The sequence below is a fragment of the Molossus molossus genome, unplaced genomic scaffold, assembly GCF_014108415.1.
Source record: "Molossus molossus isolate mMolMol1 unplaced genomic scaffold, mMolMol1.p scaffold_m16_p_2, whole genome shotgun sequence".
NCBI lineage: Eukaryota > Metazoa > Chordata > Mammalia > Chiroptera > Molossidae > Molossus > Molossus molossus.
The window spans coordinates 87,399,582-87,418,988 of record NW_023425355.1 but is presented as its reverse complement, the minus strand read 5'-3'; the positions used below and the strand labels follow the sequence as shown (position 1 = coordinate 87,418,988).

Genomic DNA, 19,407 nt, shown 5'->3' with positions numbered 1-19,407 from the left:
TTAACTCGCCATCAGTTCTCTGGGAATTCATAAAATTTTACCTTTGGCCCAGATTACTTCACTGAGAACTGGGGACAGAGAAGAAGCAGGATTAAGGAAAATCATCAGTTCAGTTGTGAACTTGAATTTTAGATGAGTGCTTGAGATTCAAATGGAAATATCACACTATTTTTCTTAAAGCGAGGAGTCATGCCCACCCTAAGTCTTTGCTTCCCTCTTCTATGATACCATAGATCTTGAAATTTTCTACTATGTGCCCCAAACCTGTGTTCATGGTCAGTTCAATCACTTTCCCTAGTTCTGCCTTCCTAGGAATAGACCAAACCACAGGTGGGCACAACCCTAGTCCTAAGAGGTAAATAAAAGGTGACCATGCAACAGCCATTGCTCTTTCATTCAGTGATGATGGAGCTTAAACATGTGGGCTACAACAGTACTTCTCAAATTTTAATGTTCTAGTGAATCACAATGAAGTCTAGATCCTGGTTAAGTAGGCCTAGAGTGGCCCCTGAGAGTCTGCATTTCTAACATACACTCACATAATGCTGATGTTCTGAACTGGGGTCTATGCTTTGAGGAACAAGGCTGGTGTTTATAGGCATGTGGGGAAGGCATTTCAGGGTAAGGAATAGAGCCAAGAGGCTGAAGAGAAGGGAGAGTTGGCAGTAAGCCTGCATTTTGCACTCCTAACCCAGGCTTGCGAAATATAAGGATGGCTTTGCCATCATGTCAAAAAGTATCAAGAGTAAGTACATTTAAAAAAAGAGTAAGTACATAAACCATCTGTGGGCATCAAAGAAAAATATTCAGGTGGAACATACCATTTGTCCTTCCTTCAAAGCGCCTAGGTACCTTACATTACCTCCCATACCAGAAAATGGAAGACTACCACCTGGGACATGTCACAATGACACATGTCATTAATTTTCAATATAAACTGCCCCTTTCATGGGCATTCATACAGTGTTTTACCAACCCACCATAGTGGCTAATTCTCAGAAATCATACAGTCCACCTTGCTTACCACTCATCAGCATCAAAGATTGAAGATATGGGATTCAAATAAGCTGGAGAAGAATTAGATTCCTTTTTAATCCTCACCCGAGGACATTTTTTTTTATTCAGATAGAGTGGGAGGAAGGAAGAGAGAGAGAGAGAGAGAGAGAGAGAGAGAGAGAGAGAGAGAGAGAGAGAGAGAGAAACATCAACCTGAAAGGGACACATCGAGTGAGTGCCTCCCATACAACCACAACTGGGGCCGGGGACAATCTGCAACCAAGGTACATGCTCTTAGCGGGAAATGAACCCAGGTCTCTCTGGACCGCGGGCCTACACTCTAACCGCTGAGCCAAACTGGCCAGGGTATAATTAGATTCTTGAATGACAACACACCTTCCACCAAGCAATCTCATGTATTCCCTAGCCTGAAAGGGAGGGAAGAACCCTTTAGGGTAGACCTGACTAATCCATTCTAACACATAGCCTAGCAGCCATAAAACCCCAGACACTGATCTACTAACTAGTTACAAATTACCAAACCCATATGTGCGAGCCTGGCATTTTTTCCCCTCATTTATCATTTTAATGAGAAGGGTAAAAACTAAAAAATAAACACAAAATCACAGAAATATTGTTTAGTTGGAATAATCAACTGAAGGAGCAAACCACCAAATGCATTCCTGGGTTGCAGTATTCAAAACTTTTTCAACATGAACTCCCTTAAATCCAATAGTAGTGTGAGGCCATATAAAACACATGAAAACAAAACATCATATGAAGTATGAAATGTGTTTGGCACCCCAGAGCCCTATTTACTTGGAATGCAATTGATACACACAGAGGTATCCAAAGTACATGTAGTGCTCCAAAGTGCCCCTTTACAAATCACCAATGAAACATATGTTACATTATTAAGGTCAGACTTTCTTCCTAATATCATTGATTAACATTCAGGCACAAGAGAAGCTCCAGGTAAGAACCTGAGGGGGGACGGGGCCCCCGCAGAGTCCAGGCGTGCCCCGGCTGGCAGCACTGAGCGTCCGGGGTGCTGGCTGTCCGCCCATGTACCATTTCCCTCCCCCACCTCCTCAGAGTACTCGGAGTCAAGGACAAGGTCTGAGGGGAGCACCCCAAGATTTTCAGGGGTCGAGGCCCAGCCATTGCCTGGAATCAAGGTGAGGACCACAGGGAGGGCTGAGGGACCCCAGGACACCTATTTCAGACCCTTCCGGGAGCCCTGGGAATACCCAGGCTTGGTGTCCTGAAGCGATGTCCTCAGACTTCATTGGGTTCTCAGCGTTGGCTGGCCTCTGTCTGGGGCCCAGTCCCCCGGTGTACCTATCTTCAAGGCAATGGCAGGAGAGGGACACACAGGTGGGGTTGTGCTGGCTTCTGGCAAGGAGAACAGGGCTGACATGAGAGTGGGTCAGTGGAATGCTTTGTTTCTACAGAGATGAATCCACGGGTAACTCCCAAATCAGCAATGAAAAAGGGAAGAACCAAAGGAGACCCAATTTTGAAGTGGGACGCCATAAATCTGAGAAAGCGAAAGCTCACCCACCTCACTGAAGAAAGGAAATGGGGTGTAGAGGAGGCCTCAAGGGAGGCTGAATCTGAGGGTCTGAGGAGGGTGGTTTGAGAAGGCAAAGGCAGGGGTTCCAAAGTGAGCCCACTTTGGGTAATGAGAACAGTTCCTATGGGGAAGAAACTGAAACTAAAGCCAATCTTGTTGTGATCTGAGAGAGCTGAGATTTAGGGGCTAGCAGAGCTCAAGAGGGGCTCCCCAGAACAGCAGAGGGTGTGGCTGTCCACTTTCACACCAACTCCGTGGGTAACAGTGTGTCTGAGGTTCTTAAGGTAGCACTAAGGTTGAGGAACAAGAGGAGAGCTCCTACCTGTGCTGGAGTACAGCTACTCTAGGGACAACTTGACCCAGGGGTAGGAAAACAGAATTCTTGGTTTGGACCCACCATAGCAGGACCCACCAACCAGCAGGAGCAGCTGGAAGCAAGCAAAGCAGGAAGCTGGTGTGGGGCAGGGACATTGCAGAGGGGGACTACCAAATGACACTGGGCCAACCACCATCTTGTGGGAGCTACAGTCCCCCAGGGTCCCATCTGACTCAGGCAGTCTTGGTGGTAGCCAAGCTCGGACTAACCAGGGCCTTGCCTTTGAGCAATCAAAGAGGTCATCAACAGGCCTCTGCCACCTGAAGGGGCGGGAGTGGAGATACGATCAGGACTTCTCGACCCTCGCAGTGCCTAGAAACTATAAACAGTGCGCCTGGCCCTTTCTGGTCACCTGAACCCTATTTTTCTGTACTTTAAAAAAAGAGAGAAGCTAGGGACACTACACATGTCCAGTCCCCCATACTTACCCAGGGTGCACTCTTCAAACCAGCCGTGAGCCAACTTTGTGACATTACATGACCAGTAAAGAGGACTGTGACTTAAGCAGCTGGTTGCCCCAAAACTGACACTCTAGAATTTTGAGGACAGTGTATATTGGGCATCCCTGCTGTGACCAAAGGCATTTCTGACCCGAGAGTTCAGTGATAGGATCCCGGGTAGCCAATGCTCTTTGATGTCGAGCCTCTCCATGGCTGGTCAGGGAACCGATGAGATGCACGAAGCCAAGCTGTCCCCATCAGCGGATGGACAGCCACCAATAATGGTCCAAAATGATACACCCTTGGATCCACATGTGGACTCAGGGAGGCCTTGGAGAAGCAGGGGGATCCTGCCAGAAGTCAAGACCCAAGCCCCCAAGACAACCCACAACCACAGGACCCAAACTAAGGTGCCGACAATGTGGAAGGAAGCAGCATTCCTCCTGGTCTGTCCTTCCCAAGAAAGCTCTGGAGGATCGTGGAGGAAGACACCTTCAGGTCTGCGCTTGAGTGACGATGGAGACACCATGACCATAGAAGAAGATCTTTTCCAGAGGGAGGTTCTTTGCCGGAGGGGTGAAGAGAAAATCTTTGACTCAGACAGCCTGAAGAGTTTCATCCGCTTGCTGAACCTCTATGGATTCAGAAAAATACGCCCAGGCCACTCTTCAGTTCGCTATCCAGGGAACAGGATGATGGTAAAGTAGAAAGTCTCCCATTTCCCAAATTCTCTGTTACCCGACCCTCTTCCTAGTAGACCAAGAAGAACGATATCCTGAAAGGGTTTCATTTCAGGGGACAAGTCTTTTTCACTTGAGACAGTAGTGTCGAAAGATGAGAAAGTGTAGATTTTAAGAGGAAGCAGTAACCCCCTTAGAGATGACCTTCAGGGATGACTAAAGACTCTGAGAGGCCAGTTCATGTGAAATGGATACATTTTCTCCCAGAATGACTAAAACGATTAATTTTGTTTCAGACAAGCCTAGGCTCCTGGAGAATATTAAGGAAAAGGGCAACCAGAAGACTCCTGCTCATCGAGAGACCAGCACAACCCCTGTAAAGAAAAAGAAGCCGCTAGCTCCTATGAGATACTCCCCACGGATTCACCACAAGGGAGGCACCAAAGAAGCTGACCAAAAGGCCCAGAAGAAATCTCGGAATGCTAAGGGACCCAGTGGTACTTGGTCATTCAAGTTCTCGTGTCTGCGGTCCACGGGCAGTGCCGTGGAAGTCCTGTGCCCAAGTGAGCCAGTTGGTCCAAGTGGGGAGGGCACATCTGGGAATGTCATGTTTGTGCCTACGACTACTGCCGAAACCGACAGCACAGGGGATCTGCCCACCAGCCCCCCAAATTCTCTACTATGTGGTTGGGTGATGTCTTTGTACAACGCCTGTTATTCCATCCTGATGGCTGGCCTTTCAGTCATGGCCCCACCCGAGGACCCTGAAGAGGATGAGGAGGAGGAGGAGGGTGCCTCAGATTATAAGTTGGCACTATGTGAGCAGTTCAAGGGCAGTGCAAGTGCCTAAGCTCACAGGTGAGAGAAAACAATCACCACGTTGTAACCGCGAATCCATTTTTGGTTTTCATAAAGAAAAGTGAAACTCCATTGTAGTAAATAGACAATGCAATGAGAATTGTGAGTCCATCTCCTTCTGTTTCCGAGCTACACACCTCATCAGATGAGCCCGAGGAGGCCAGAAATCCTGGCCCGGAACAGGTTTCTGTCCTCGCTGTCCTCTTTCATTTTCATAGGCTCAGCCAAGGATCTGGATAGAGAGGCCTGAGGCCAGCCCAGGACAATGGGTCTCGTGAGCCTTGCCTGCTGGTTAGCAGACAGAACTTCCTGGCTCCTGACCTTGGGAGAATCACCTTACATTAGTCATGCAGCTTGAAACTGGAGGGTCTTTCCTCACAGGTCTCCCTATGATGCCAGGAAGTTTCTGATCAGCTGCCGAGCATATCTAGCCCAAGTTCCAGGGGCCTTCCAGAGAGGCCCATCTAAAACTGGGGCCACCCCATCTGCTAAGCCGTGGGAACCGAGACAGTCTGGCTCAGAGGACAGGCCATTCCAGTCCATGTTTGGGAGAAAGCCCATCATCCTCGCAGCTAACAACCCCCAGTGTCTCTGCTAGAAGAGTCCCGTATAAATAAAAGATTGCCCACAAGGGAAAGGCTACTCAGCAGTTTTCCATCTGAGCTGTATTTCAGATCCTTCCTTTGGTCACGGAGTAGCTCTGTGACATGTCTAACACACGGCTTCATGAGCCAAGGGACACGTATACGGCAGACAAGAGTCACTTGCCAGGACAGACAGGTGCTTTGTTGCAACGTGTGATGCCCCTTTGTGGTGAATGAGGCCATCCCTGGCTGGCCACCCTCGGGTAATTGTTCATTGGCCACTCCCAGCCCTCCTACAACATCCCTTGGATGCTGCTGAAGCGATCTTTGAGCTTGACCAGAACACAGAGAGGGGGAAACCTGTAAGGGAGCTGAGCCCCGGACACTACCCAGTTCTCTTAAAACATATTTCTTTGTACAACCCAGGAGGGAGCAGGACCAAAATGAGTGATAACACCAAGACATTTAGTAGCAGGTTCCCCTTTCCCCTAAAGGTCAGAACCCTTGAGACTGTCACTGAGCCCAGGGAGGCATCTCACGAGGAAAGTCCCCTACACCTGAGCACAGAAATCTGTTTACAGGAACAGCAGATGGTGGGTAGTGCTCCCCATAGTGGTGGCAATTCAGATTGTAAGCTGTTTGTAAATCCCTGGCATGATGGTGAGTTGATGGTCATGGATCAGCTGCTTTCTCCGTAACCTTCCTGTGAGGAGTCCTCCTGCCTCAAGGGGATCAGGTGCTCCTGGAAGTTATCCTTTCCCCCTGTCCTGGGTATGGGCTCCAGTAACCACCTGGGGTTTGAAAGTGCAGTCAGGTACTTCTGATTCAAGTTGGTCAGTAGAGCTTTCTTCCTTTTTGTTAAATATGTTTTTCTTGATTTTAGAGAGAGGGGAAGGGAGGAGAGAGAGACAGAAACATCGATGAGAGAGAAACATCGATGGGCTGCCTTCTGCATGCCCCCCACTGGGGATCAAGCCCACAACCCGGGCATGTGCCCTGACTGGGAATCGAACTGGTGACCTCTAGGTGCATGGGACAACGCTCAACCCCGGAGCCACACTGGCAGAGCTCAGTACAGCTTGATTTTCCAGGTCCAATACCTCTTCAGGAGCTAAGTTTTCTGGGCACTGCAAAGTTTCCCCCATGTCGACAAGCCCTGGGCACCAAGAAAGAAGCACAGAGATGGTTTTCCTTCCACGAACCAAGGCCTGTCTGTGAGAGAAAATGGTTATTCAAAGTTACAACCACTGGAGACTAAGCTGATTTCACCAAACCCACACGGAGTGAGCTGGGTCGGTCCCTCTGACAGAGCACTTCCAATGTGTCTAACTCCGTTCAGGGAATTCTGCGTGAGGCCTGGGCTGAGAGAGAAATGAAGAGGACAGGGCCTGGTCCTCATCAGCTCCACCCAGTATTGGGCAGGTCCCAGCCAGACAGCCGAGGGCAGCACGTACAGGGCCGAAGGGCCCTGGCTGCTGTGGGGACCCACAGGCAATCGGGTCCCAAGCACTGCACCAGGTGAAAGGAGCTGATGCCGGACCTCAACCACTGAGGGCTGAGGCAACCTGCTCAGGAAGCCATGGGCAGTGGGCATGGGGCAGGTGTGTGAGGTCAGCGTCTGGAGCACACCCGACCTTCTCTGTGTGCTGTGCAGCCTCTCCTGGTCTGTCACATGCACACACATGTGTACGCACATAAACACACATGCGTGCACAAGGCAACACCACATGCACACTTGGACCTGTCCCTGTCTCTCAGATCACCAACGGGAACTGAGGCCCCAGGTAGACAGAAGGGTTTACCCAAGGTCTTGGAAACTCGGCCCACGGAACCCCAGCCCAGGCCCCATGCTGCCCCCTTGAAGGTGTGCTGCTTACAGAAACCACGGACCCACCTCAACAGGTTCAAAAGAAAACAAGCCCAGAACTCCTGAGCAAGGTCCTGGGGGTACCCTCGGAAGTGTCTGAGCAGTGCTTGGGTGTCGGCAATTGCCAGCTGTCACTCCAAGGCCATACTTCTCCTCTTCCGGAAGCAGGGCTGAGTCTGCACGGGGATCCACCCCAGCCTCTCCAGCAGCAGCCCCCTGCAGACTCTGTCTTCCCAGTCCCTGTGAGCAATGTGGATGGCGATGGTACAGTGCCGGTGGCTACTCAGCAAGGGACACCAACAAGTCTACAGAGTCTTGATCCCATTTAAGACCACGCCTACGTAAGGCTGCTTGCTGGAAGGAGAGGCAGCAAAACTTCATCTCCCAGAGACCTGTAGGCATCACGTGGCCTGTGGAAGCATGAATGTCAATAAGCATCATGCACCGGCTCTCCAAGCTCTTGGCCTGTGGGCTGACCTCTCTCCAACGTCCCCTGGGGGCCCTGGAACACCTCTGACAGGTTGGTGGCAGAGCAGAGTGTTGGCTCCTTCTTTCTATCACCAGGCAGTCAGCTACCAGGCCCAGTGGAAAGGGGTGGCAATGGGGATGCCTGGTTCCTCAGATGGAGTTTTTGGGAGCCCAAGGAAGAAGGCTGAGGGCAGCTGAGAAAGGCAGTCAGCGTGGAGTGTGGTCAGTTCTACAAAGGAGGTCACTAAGGCCAGGGGAGCACGGAGCAGGGAGGGAGGGCCTTTTGGCTTCACACGGGGTGGGGCGGCTCTAGTCCTCTCCCAGCACAGACCATCCTGGGCTTAGGTACTTCTGCCCACCCTCACCCACCTCAGCTCTATCAGCTCCTTGGCCCTGCCACCCCCAAGGAGCTGCAAGTCCCCGAGCACCCTGGCCCCTCTCCCAGGGCTGTTGATAGCAAATCCTTAGAATCCAACCTTAGCTGGGCCCTGAGGATGCTGTATGAGCTTTGATAATCCTTCCAGGTATCTCCTGCCCTTCCCTTTGGGTGCCACCCTCCTCCATCCCTTGGCTGCACCGCTGCCATCCACTGTCAGTAGACACCTCTGCCTGCCCTCCCACCCCGAGACTAGAGAAATGAGCAAGGGGATCAGGAACAGCTGGCACCAGTACTCACTCACCATCCCCATGCCAGGACATGGGATGGGCATGATCCACAGAGCCTGGAATTCAATCCTCAAATGAGTGTATACGGGCAGCACCCCTGTCACTCCATCCTGCAGTTGAGAAGGTGGCACCGAGGGATGGATAGATGGCCCACGATCACGGGGGCCCGACTGCATCACCCCCTGCCCTTGTCTCCCTTCCTTGTACCTGGGGAAGGAGGTCCTTCCTCCTCGTTAAGGGACAGAGCTGTGCTGCGGCAGGAGCAGAAACCTGGGCCAAACACCCAGCCAGGCCATAGTATCTGGAGGGGCTTCAGTCTCCACAGGGCTGTGAGTACCTGCACCTCACAGGACAGTCACAGCCGGTGGCTACCCATCGTCATCCTCATGAGGCCTGAGCCTTGGCTCTGCCCTCCAGGCCTGAGCACCCACTCTGGTCTGTCTCTCCCCTCCTGTCTTTGAAGGACAGAAACCTCACTCAGCTATTATGTCCTTGTGTTTATGAGAACACACCCACCCTCAAAGACAAGGCCCGGAGGATGAAAGCTGCCTGGGGCTCACTCCCTTCCCAACCCACTGCCCTGCCAGTCCCTGTGCCCAGGGCCTCTGCATCCTCTCCCTTTCTCCACCTGGGCCGCCTTCCCCTGGGCTCTGGACCCCACCCCTCTCGCTCACCCAAGGACCGTATCCGTAAAGAAAAGGGCTTTGGAGAGTTAATCTGGTTAAAGTGAGACCCCTTTCCCCCCTCTAATGGCCGGTGTCCTCATCTAAAGGGGGGATTCACAGACAGACTTGCATGCAGGAGAATCCCTTGTGAAGACGAAGGCTGAGATCTATAGGCCACGGGATGCCAAAGCCTGCCTGAAAACCACCAGAAGCGGGCTGAGGGATGGGCCGATTCTCTCTCAGTCCTCAGTAGAGGCAAACTCGGCCAGACACCTGGATCTCTGACCCCCGGCGTCCGCAACTGTGAGATGACAGGTGATTGTTGCTTAAGCACCTGGGGCTGTGGAGCTTCGACGTGACCACCCCGTGAAGGACCACAGAGGCACAGCTCTTTCCCGCACATCTCTCGGGGCAGAGAATGATTTCGCCATGGACAGCACATCCAGCACATCCCTGCACGTCTGTATGTTTTCTCCTATCCCCTAGTGTGCTGAGGTATGCTGTCCCTTTGGTGGTGCCCATGATTGGCTGACTTTCCCCTACTGCTGACGAATCACAGGCCGCTTTGCACTTCCTGCCACTCTAAAGCACACGACCACACACCTTCGCTGACTGAAGACTGGTGAAGAGGAGGCCTGGTTCACCACCTCACCCCGCACACCGGAGAGGCTGATACACGCCAGCAGCCGGCCTTCCACAGAAGCTCACCCGAGGATGCTCTGCCCACCAGGGGCCAGGGTGCCATTTCCTCATCCTCTTGTCAGCCCTGAGGATCACCACTGTGCTTATCCTTTGCCCACCTGACCGGCGACAAAGTGTCACCCTAGTCACTGGGTTTCGAGCATTTTGGATGGAGGCTGGATGCCCCCTGTGGCCTGCTCATGTGTACTTCTGCTGATTTATGGGCCTAGTTTGCGCCATTGTGTTTCTTGGCCCTGTTCTCATCAAGGCCACAAAATCACAACAAGGAGACCTGAACTGTGTGGGTGGCCGCCCCAGGGAGAATTGAGGTAACTGTAAAGGCACGAAGAGGGCTGACTGACCTCCTGCCTCACGGTGCAGGGTACCTGCTTTGCAGCCTGAGAGAGAAACACTCGTCCACTTGTCTGTGCTTCTTCACCTGCACGGGGACTAGAGGGGTGCTGAGACAAGGTCATTAGGGACAAGCCAGCAAGGTTGACTAACATACCAGAACAGTCGTCTACTCAGCAGGGATTGCAAAGCAGCCGGACCGAGGACGTTCCCACTGATGGGAAACACACTTGGGGTTTGGTTCTTCTAATGATGGCAGTGGCTCTCTCCTCCCCTACCTGGTCAGGGACCCCATGATGGCCCAGCCAGCAGCACAGAAAATCATTTCTTGTAAGTAGGTCGTGTTCTTATACCCCAGCAGATCTCCGTATGTAAGAGGAGAAGAATCTCATCTCCCTTCACATCACCACATGGGAAGGATTTGGGGACCCTACAGCGCCATTCTCCTCCATGTAATCCTGGGTAGGTCCCACTGGGAGCGGTGTCATGGGCAACCAGCTGAGCACCACACAGTCTGGCGTCTGGGTGCCGTGGTGACAGCCTAAGGGTCAAGCAGGAAGCAGGGAGGACAGACCTGTGCTTGTGGATCAGTATACTGGTTTGTATGAGCAGAGGCTTCAGAGGCCCTTTGCAGGCCCACACATATTTACCTTACAAGGATGGTGGGCAAGTGAAGGTAGCCAGAAGAGGAGACAGAACAGTGCAGCTTGGGCTGCGGTGGGAGTGCTCCCAGCCCCACAGCACAGTAAACCCCAACCCTGAAGTACTGTTCTTTGGAGGGCCCAGCAGGCTGGCAACTGCACTGAGCATCCTGGCTCCCTTCCGCTGAAGCAGGGCTCCTGGCCCCACTGGCCATGCAAGTCTGTAAGCTCTGGGCTGACCCAGCTGAGGCCACCACACAAGGCAGTTCTCCCCTCCCCCCCCAGGGCCCTGTGATACTGCCAGTGCCTAGAAGATGGCCTCCCATGCCCTGAGGACGAGGAGAGACCACAGAACACCAGGCGCACATCCTGGCTTCGCATCAGCTCCCTTGGGACCACTGCCAGGTGACTGGTGGTGGTATTAACCACCCTGCGCTGGCAGATACAAAAACCCCCTTTTTCACAGGCTTACAAAGGCACATAGACACATACATACATACATAATTAGCAGGCCCAGACTCTCAGCAGCACGCCCAGATGCAGCAGTGTGCCCTAACCCAGCCAGAGGCCTGGATGCAGCAGCACGCATGTCCGGATTCAGCAAGCACATAGCTGCCACGTGGGTGAGCAGCCAGGCAGTGACTTAAACATGCACGTTAAGTGCACACGTCGACACGCACGCAGGCCACGGTTGCGACGAGACATTGTAGGACTCACGGGACACTGAGTCTGGGAGGATGACCAGGGCAGGTCTGGGACTCCAGACCAGTGGCCAGAAAGGAAGGGGAAGGAGAAAAGGGATGTGGGGTGGGGAGGGCAAGGGGCGGGGCTAGGCAAACCAAGGGGCGGGGCTTGGGGAGAAGGCAGAGCTGGGGGAGGAGGGTCTGGGTGAGACCTGTGGAAAGAGCCGGGGGAGGGGGGTGTAGCTGGGAGCCGAACTGTGAGAAAGCTCTGGGAGGAGCTGCGGGATGTCTTTGGAGGAGCTGTGAAGAAGCTGGTGGAGGAGGATCTGCGGGAGGGGGTGCGGGAGGCGGAGCTCAGGGAGCAATATCTGGGGAGGACTTATGGGAAAGAGATGGGGGAGGAGGAGCTTCGGGGGTGAAGGAGGCCCTAGGGAAATCTGGGTAGTGAGGAGAGCTGGCGGGCCGGTATCTGGGTGTGGACTGGTGGGAAATAGCTGGGGGAGTGCCTGGGGGCGGAACTGTGATGGGCGGGGCGCTGGGGAGGCTGAACTGGGGGAGGTGTATATGAAGGATGACCTGTGGGACAGAGCTAGAGGAATAGCTGGGAGCAGAACTGTGAGAAAGCAGGGGGTGGAGCTGCAGGGTGGAGCAGGGCAGAGCCTGTGGATTGCTGTGGAGGTGTGGGCTCCGCTGCACATAGATGGGGATGGACAAGGGCGAAGCTGTGGGAAAGCTGGGGAGGGTGAGGGCATAGCTGGGTGCGGGGAGGAGAAACTGAGGAGGTGGAGCCTTGGGGAGAGTGGGGCGGAGCTGGCAGGGATATACCTTTGGGCACTGGGAACCACGTGGCAGGTGGGCTACGCCCACTCCATGGCCAAGGCCAGGCAGTGCCCTTTTGGTCAGCGTGCCTTGTGCACTCAGTCTGCGCTGCATCCGTAGGCATGAGTCATAGTGGCAGCCTAGGGTCCTCAATGACCTACGCGAACCCGCAGAGTGGACCCCGGGGGAGAGGCAGGCCCCAGACCACAGAACAGCTAGCCTGAGTCCTGCACCTAAGGGCTGCATGCCCAGGCCAGCTCTGCTTTCTGCAAGCTCCTCCACCCCACCCCCTCGCCGCCCACCGGTAGTGGCGGTAGGGTCTTGAGGTAAAGTCTTCATATTGCACTTTTTGTTGCAGGTGAGAAGAAAAATCCCCACTGTTTCCTGCTGCCCCTCAGAGCTGACATGTCTCAAACAAAGACAGCTTCCCTGTCAGCTGTTTCTTTTCTTCCACCCCTCAGTTATGCGCTAAACCCCCTCAGTGCCACCACACCTGACTCCTCGTGTCCACTGACCCTCGCTCTTCCTCGCTTTTACTTGATGACTAAGTCTTGTGGCCCTGCCTCTAAAGTGCCTGATCAGAAGAAGTGCTACTCTTCCTCCTCCCCACTTCTCCCCGAGTTCAGGCTTCATGGTCTGGCGCCACTGCTACTACCTGAGTCTCCCCAATGGCGTGGACAACCCGGTCTTTCCTCCTCCCGTGGGTCCTCCAAGGTCCCATCAAACTGCACAGCTGTCCTTATCAGCCCCCAACTGAAAACCCTGCGGAGTCTTCTCTTGTTTAAGCCCAAACACCTGGGGGCCATGGGAGGGCCTTCCAGTGGTCCCAGCTCTCCCTCATTGCCCAGCATCTGGGTCACTGTGCTGCAGACTGCCTGCACCCTAGGTGCCCCCACACCTTCTACCAGGACTCCGCCTTTGGCTCCAGTGGTTCCAGAGGCCTGGAATGCCTGCCTCCTCCTGTCCTTCCAGGTTCAACTTTAACATCCCCTTCTTTACCCCACACCCAAGCATCAGGTACTCTTATGTCCCAGTTCTAGTAGCACCCTATGCCTTCCCACCTTCCTTCCTTTACTGGGATCTTATCTCCCAGGGTTGTAACTACTTGCCTCCGAGAGTCTGGGCCCGCTCAGGCACTCTGAGTTGTTTGAAGGCAAGGCCTGTGCCTTACCGGTTTCTGTAAACTGGGTGTCCAGGCCACAGTAGTTGCTTAGTGAATGTTGAGTCAACAGAGGACTTCTTTCTGTTCCAGCGAACTGCACCTACTCTCTTCTGGCAGAAGCTGGAGGTAACAGAAATGCTGGCCATGAGGTGAGGGGAAGAGGGTTCCTTCACGGGATTTAGGCCTCAGAGCTATAGGCGCCTTTAATGATCACCAGGTCCAACTACATCCACGCTGGCCTTCCCTCCCCGGCTCCTCACGCCAAGAACGGTTTCCAGCTGCTGCCGAGCAGGACAAAGCCTCACGTAGGGGTTTCAAGACACGAAGGAGGGTTCCACTGTGTGGCCAGCTGGTGGTGTTCCTCCCAAATCCTGTTGTTTGAAAAAATAGAATTTGTACAATGAGCTAGAGACTTTCACTCTGTGGCTGCTGGTGGGAGAGTGTGATGGCACTGCAGAAAGACTCCCTTTCCTGATGCTCATGTGTATGCTGAAAACAGGGTATAGGATCTCTCCCTCAGGGAGCAGAAAAGTAAAGGTGAGGAGTGTGGTCTGATGAAAGGGAAGAGCAAGTATAGAGGACGCAAGGTCAATTCCATGCTGGGTGGGTGGCCCCAGAAAGAGTGGCCTGGCCATGTTGCAGGTGGGGGTGGGATGGTATTTGGCTGCCCCTGTCACAGGGGCCCAGTTGTAACTCAATCCTGATTTTTCAGTACAAGAAAAAGTTGGCACAGACCCTAAAACGATCTGATTTCTGACCTCCAGGTGACAAGGTGACATTCTCTTCACCATCTGCTACCCATCCCCTCTCATGAACAAAGTCCTGGCAGGGACAGGCCTTTACTCCCTCCCTCTCCGGTCATCTTGGCAGGCAGGTCAGCCTTCACCTCCCAGACCCAGCCCCTTCCTGCCTTTCCAGAGGTGCCCTGGAGACCTGGCAGCTGTCAGAGAATGTCAGGGGCCTTCGTGGGACTCCTCCTGCTCCCTCCCAGCCACTGTGCCTCTGCTGCCCCCACCCCTGCCCCTGCTACAATGCTCCCTTCCTCCCGTGGCCAGAGATGGCTCCTCCTCAAGCTCCGCTTCTTCCACAGCCTGCAATTCCATCCTCATAACTCACCCACTCTTCCTTTTAGGAAGTCCTTGCCATTTCTGCCATTGCTCTTTGTGGGGACTGTACACGTGGGCCACGTCTTTAGAGCCCAGGGAACCTGGGGAAAGTCAGCCTCCCTTTCTTGTCCCCCTGGAGGCACCCTGCAGAACTCCCTGTCCCCCATGGCCCTCTGAGCACTTACCTTTGCAGTTGCTGTCCGTCTTCACCCCATTGTGCATGACTCTTTGGCTCTGAGGCCCGGAGAGGTTTCCAGTTTGCTCCTGCCACAGGTTTTTTGCACCACCGGGCTGGGACCTGCTTGACCCACCTTCCTGGTTTCCCTCCTCTACTTCTCAGCATGTCCCTTTTTGTCCTCGCAGAACTGTCTGTGGCTCATTCTTCTGTTGAGCTGCTTGTCTTCTTTGTGTCAAGTTGTGGGCAAGCATTGTGAAATGAAGAGCCTAACCCCACCTTTGTAGTTTCTGTTTCAGATTCCTCCTCCTGCCCCCCTCCCCCCCACACACCCAGGGACTGATTTCCTGCTCCTTGCAGGCCTGCTTTGGACTCAGTATTCGCCTGGACTCTCCAAATTGTAAGCCACCCCACAGGTCAGGGACTGTCCCACTGACCCTCCCGCTGGAGGCTGCCTGCCACCTGGGATGAGAGGTCCCCTGGGAGGAGGTGTCCTTGCATCCAGCACTCTGCCTGTGAGAAAGGGCTCCTTGTCTCTAATTCACTTGGTCACCATTGGCCTTACTTCTGTGCCCTGGACTGATGCAGAAGGTCCGGGGCAGCCTTCCGCCGTGGGAAGACAGCAAGCCTTGTTTCTCCTGCCCCAACTCTCCCATTTGGACTACCGGGCCTTCTCCAGCATGTTTCCAAGATGCACACTCCCCTGCCCCCACCTTCCTCTCTGTCCCCTGGGCAGCTCTGGTTAGCTGTGTTTCTCTCAGCACAGCCCAGATTGAGTGTTCCAACCTGAGAGTGGTACTTAATTCTGGTTTTATCTTTCTGGCACTCCAAGGCTATGGAAAGAAGCTGTAGTACAGTGATCCTACAGATACAGACAGGTGACTTGGACCCCCTGGTTAGGTGTGGGGCCTGCTCACAGAACGTGGCACAGCAGAGTTGGAACCTTGGGAGTTTCTCAGAACTTCTGGTGCCCCTTCACTCACATTCCTATTACAAACTGTTATATTGACGTTAATTAGGGTAGGGGTGGTGGTGGGGTGACGCTCCTTTCCACATTTCCATCATTCCTGATCTCTTCGTCTACGTGTTCTTTACTGTCTTCAGTCTCTGGTCAAATCATGCTGTATTTCCATTTTGTCTTATTTCTGAAAGATTCCTCATAAGACATCTCACTCAGCTTAGCACCTCATTCTGGAGTATATTGGATGTAAGGCTCTTCCTGCTCAAGACCACTGAAATCCTCAGGACTGGCCCAGAATACCTTGGACCCAGTGACAGCCTCTGCTCAGGAACTTCAGCACAGGGGGCCTTCCTTATGCATTACATGGAGACAGAGTATATTGAGTCTCCCAACTCAGTGCCAGATTGGGCACTGAGTTTCCTCAGCCTCAAACTTTGTGGGTTGCCCATTTCCCAGTGTTCAGTCACCCCGTGCATAGCTGGAGGCCCCTCTGGGAAGGCCTGGGGGATCATTCCGGTATATTCCTGCCATGGTGCTGCAGGGTCCTTCTCCCTGGGGACCCAGGCATCTCTTTAGTCACGGTTCCAGGTCAGAAAACTGGCTCAGGAGCAGAACCTTGGCAAGGCATCATGACTTGTTTTGGAGGGGCAGTTGCCCTCAGCCCCCTCTTGTCTGGTTTTGCTCTTTTGGGTTTCCATTTTAGGCTGTACCTTGGTCAGTTGCCCATCCATTGTGCCCCCAGGGAGGCCATGTTGTATTGAACACTGCCGCCATTCTCTGGTGGCCTCCTTGTCAGTGGTATTCATCATCATGAGTCCCTGGCTTCTGCCCCTCAGTGCCTCCCCAGCACTTCTATTGCAGTTTCTGGGGAGGGGAGGTGTAGTCGTTTCCTCCCTTACCAGACCCTGCACACCCTGCCTGTGTTGTGTGGTGACTTCACTCTGGTTGGGTCCTGCCTGGCAGTAGGCTGCCACCTCTTCCTGGTTTTCCTGGGACTGTCCCGGTTGTAGCACTACCAGTCCTTCAGCAAATCGGCATGGTTAGTCACCCTACCTCCAGGGATGGAGGGCACCTGTGGTGAAAGACATGTGCCATGTTTTGCTCCCTCAGGCGTGGGGTGGGTGCACCAGCTCTTTGTGGGGAGTGGTGGGCTTCTGCCACAGACTCAGACCTTTCAGAGAAATCTGGGGAGTCCCGATCATCTCAGGCCTTTGCCCAGATGCCCCTGTTCCTTGTGTCAGGGATGCAGGTTTTCCCAAGTGGGCTTCTGATGTTGGGATGGCAGACATGCCTTGGTTGAATGTTCAACCGTCTTTGAACGTCTTTGAAGTTCAGCCGCTCCAGTCAAAGCCTGGCTTTGGCCTTTGTCCACTGCCTGAGATGGGGACTACTTTTGTAAGCTACGGAGGAGAACCCAGGGCTCTCCCTCAGCTTTCACTCTGTTAGTCACCCTCAGCTTCTTATCCCCCTGAGGGTCATCAAAGCACAGACTTCTCCTCTATCCATTCACATACCTTCCAAAAGCCTGCATCTTCTCACCGGCCAGGGAATTCCTCTCCACCTGCAGGTTCAGTGCAAAGTTCTAACCTGTCGCCTTGTGTTGGGGCTGTCTGCTCATCATCTGCCCCCAGGACGGGGTCCTCATTTCCAGTGGGATAGGTGAGGAGCGATCATGTACCAAGACCCAATATTACCACCTGCTTTTTGGACCACTCCAGAAACAACCATCTTGGGTTGGATCTTTCAGGAGGCTGATGTTGAGAGGCAGTTAAGAGTCCAAAGCCTAACACCCACTAAGGGAACAGGGAGGAAGTTGAGTGGGGCAGGGTGTCCTTTCACCCTGGCAGCCTCTACCAGCCCCTCAGGGACCTGCAGAGCGAGGGTCATCATCACAGGCCCACATTAGGCCCGTGTGTCAGGCCCTCATAATGTCTGAGTCCTCGCCATCCATGTTGATGGAATGGGTGAACCAAGACCAGGAATTGGTGCCCCAGGAATGGGTGTATGCTAAGTAGCACGCACGATGTAGCAGCTGCCTTTGCATGGGCAGAGGCTGCTCCACTCTGTGGCCGGCCTGTTGTGCATCAGGCAACTGCTGGGTCAGGAACTGGATGTTTTCCCGGGGAACTTGCTAACCAGGCATCTGTCAGCATACCTATAAATGCGTCGGAAGGGAGAGAGTATGTATGGGTACACAACGTAAGACAAAGCGGATTAAAGTCAGAAGATACCCACCCAGTAAGAGACTCCTTGATGAGACAGGTGCACATGTACACACTTCCCTCTACGTTACTCAGGGCCATGAGGGCGCACCTTCCAGGCAGACCTGTAAACTGCAGAGTGTGAAACAAGGCAGAATGAGGTTTGGTGAACACGAAGAGGAAGGAACCACTGACTCGGGACAAGAGGCTGTGGAAGGATTTAGAGAAGAGGGCCTTTTGACCAGGGTCTTGAAGGTATAAAGGGTCTCCTTAGTTGGGAAATGGGAGAAGCGCTTCCTGAAAGGGCCAGATATGTTCAGGGAACTGAGAAGTTTCGTGTCTGTAGTAGACACATTTGTGGAGTGAGGTCATGGGAGTTTTAACTGGGAAACTAGACTTGATCCATCTGGTAGAGGCCATCCTTAGTACTCTGGGCTGTGCTTTGGGTGCAGCTGATCAGCACCCTAACTGGCCTTAAAAAAAAAAATCCTCACCCAAGGCGGGAGAGGGGAGAGGGAGAGGGAGAGGGAGAGGGAGAGAGAGAGAGAGAGAGAGAGAGAGAGAGAGAGAGAGAGAGAGAGAGAGAAACATCGATCTGCTTCCCCTGCATGCCCCCTACTGGGTATTAAGCCAGAAATGCATCAGGAATGGAACTGGGACCTGTCAGTGGATGGGTTGATGCTCAATCCACTTAGCAACACCAGCCAGGCATTAATGGTAAGCTTTAGCTTCTGTCCCTGAGAAGAGTTCATTTGGTCACTCAGTCATTTGACAACACTTTGTGTGCCTCTGGTGGGCCATGTAACATGTAGAGATCGGGTACACATATGAATGTGCTGCAGACTTGTGTGGTCCAGGAGCAGTCTAACATGGTTTAGCTTTGATTCCAGTGGCATGTTCCTATTTTTGCTGCTCTGAACAAACGAACCTTTTCTTTTGGAGGCTGCCTCATTCTCCTGGCTTGTGATGAGGTTTTTAATTCTTGTTCCTGACTTTAGAAAGAAATATGGAGAGATGACATAAGGTCTCTAGGTGGTGAGGATTATTGTGGCAGGTGGATGTATTGGGGGCCAGATCTTCTTGGCCCCACCCAAAAGTTTATTTACCTTGTATGGAACCCTGGGTTGTCCAGATTGAGCATAGTGACTGCTGATGAACCAGACAAAGAAGATGTGGTGTGGGTTTTCCCCAGCTGGCTCTCAGAAGGCCTGAGGTGTCACAATGTCCAAGGGTGAGATGGGTTTGGCAGTGTGGGGCCCTCGCTCCCTACCTCTGAACATGCTGCCTTTGAAGGAGGAGGGTAGGTGGTAAAAACAAGATGATGAGGCAGTCACCTTGGGATGTTGTATCACCCAACTAGAGCATTCCCAAAAGTGATACTTCAGGAAGCTTTAGGGAAGGAGCCTCTGTGTGTATGAAATGACACTAGAGTTTGACATTAGTTATGTGCT

The 19,407-nt window shown here is 53.1% G+C and overlaps 2 pseudogenes; one reads left to right on the top strand and one right to left on the bottom strand.

Annotated features, from left to right (window-relative positions):
- The first annotated feature begins 3,621 nt into the window (after nucleotides 1-3,621).
- On the top strand, nucleotides 3,622-4,918 carry LOC118635377 (annotated as a pseudogene).
- Nucleotides 4,919-6,189: 1,271 nt separating this feature from the next.
- LOC118635376 lies at nucleotides 6,190-7,938 on the bottom strand (annotated as a pseudogene).
- Between the last annotated feature and the right edge of the window lie 11,469 nt (nucleotides 7,939-19,407).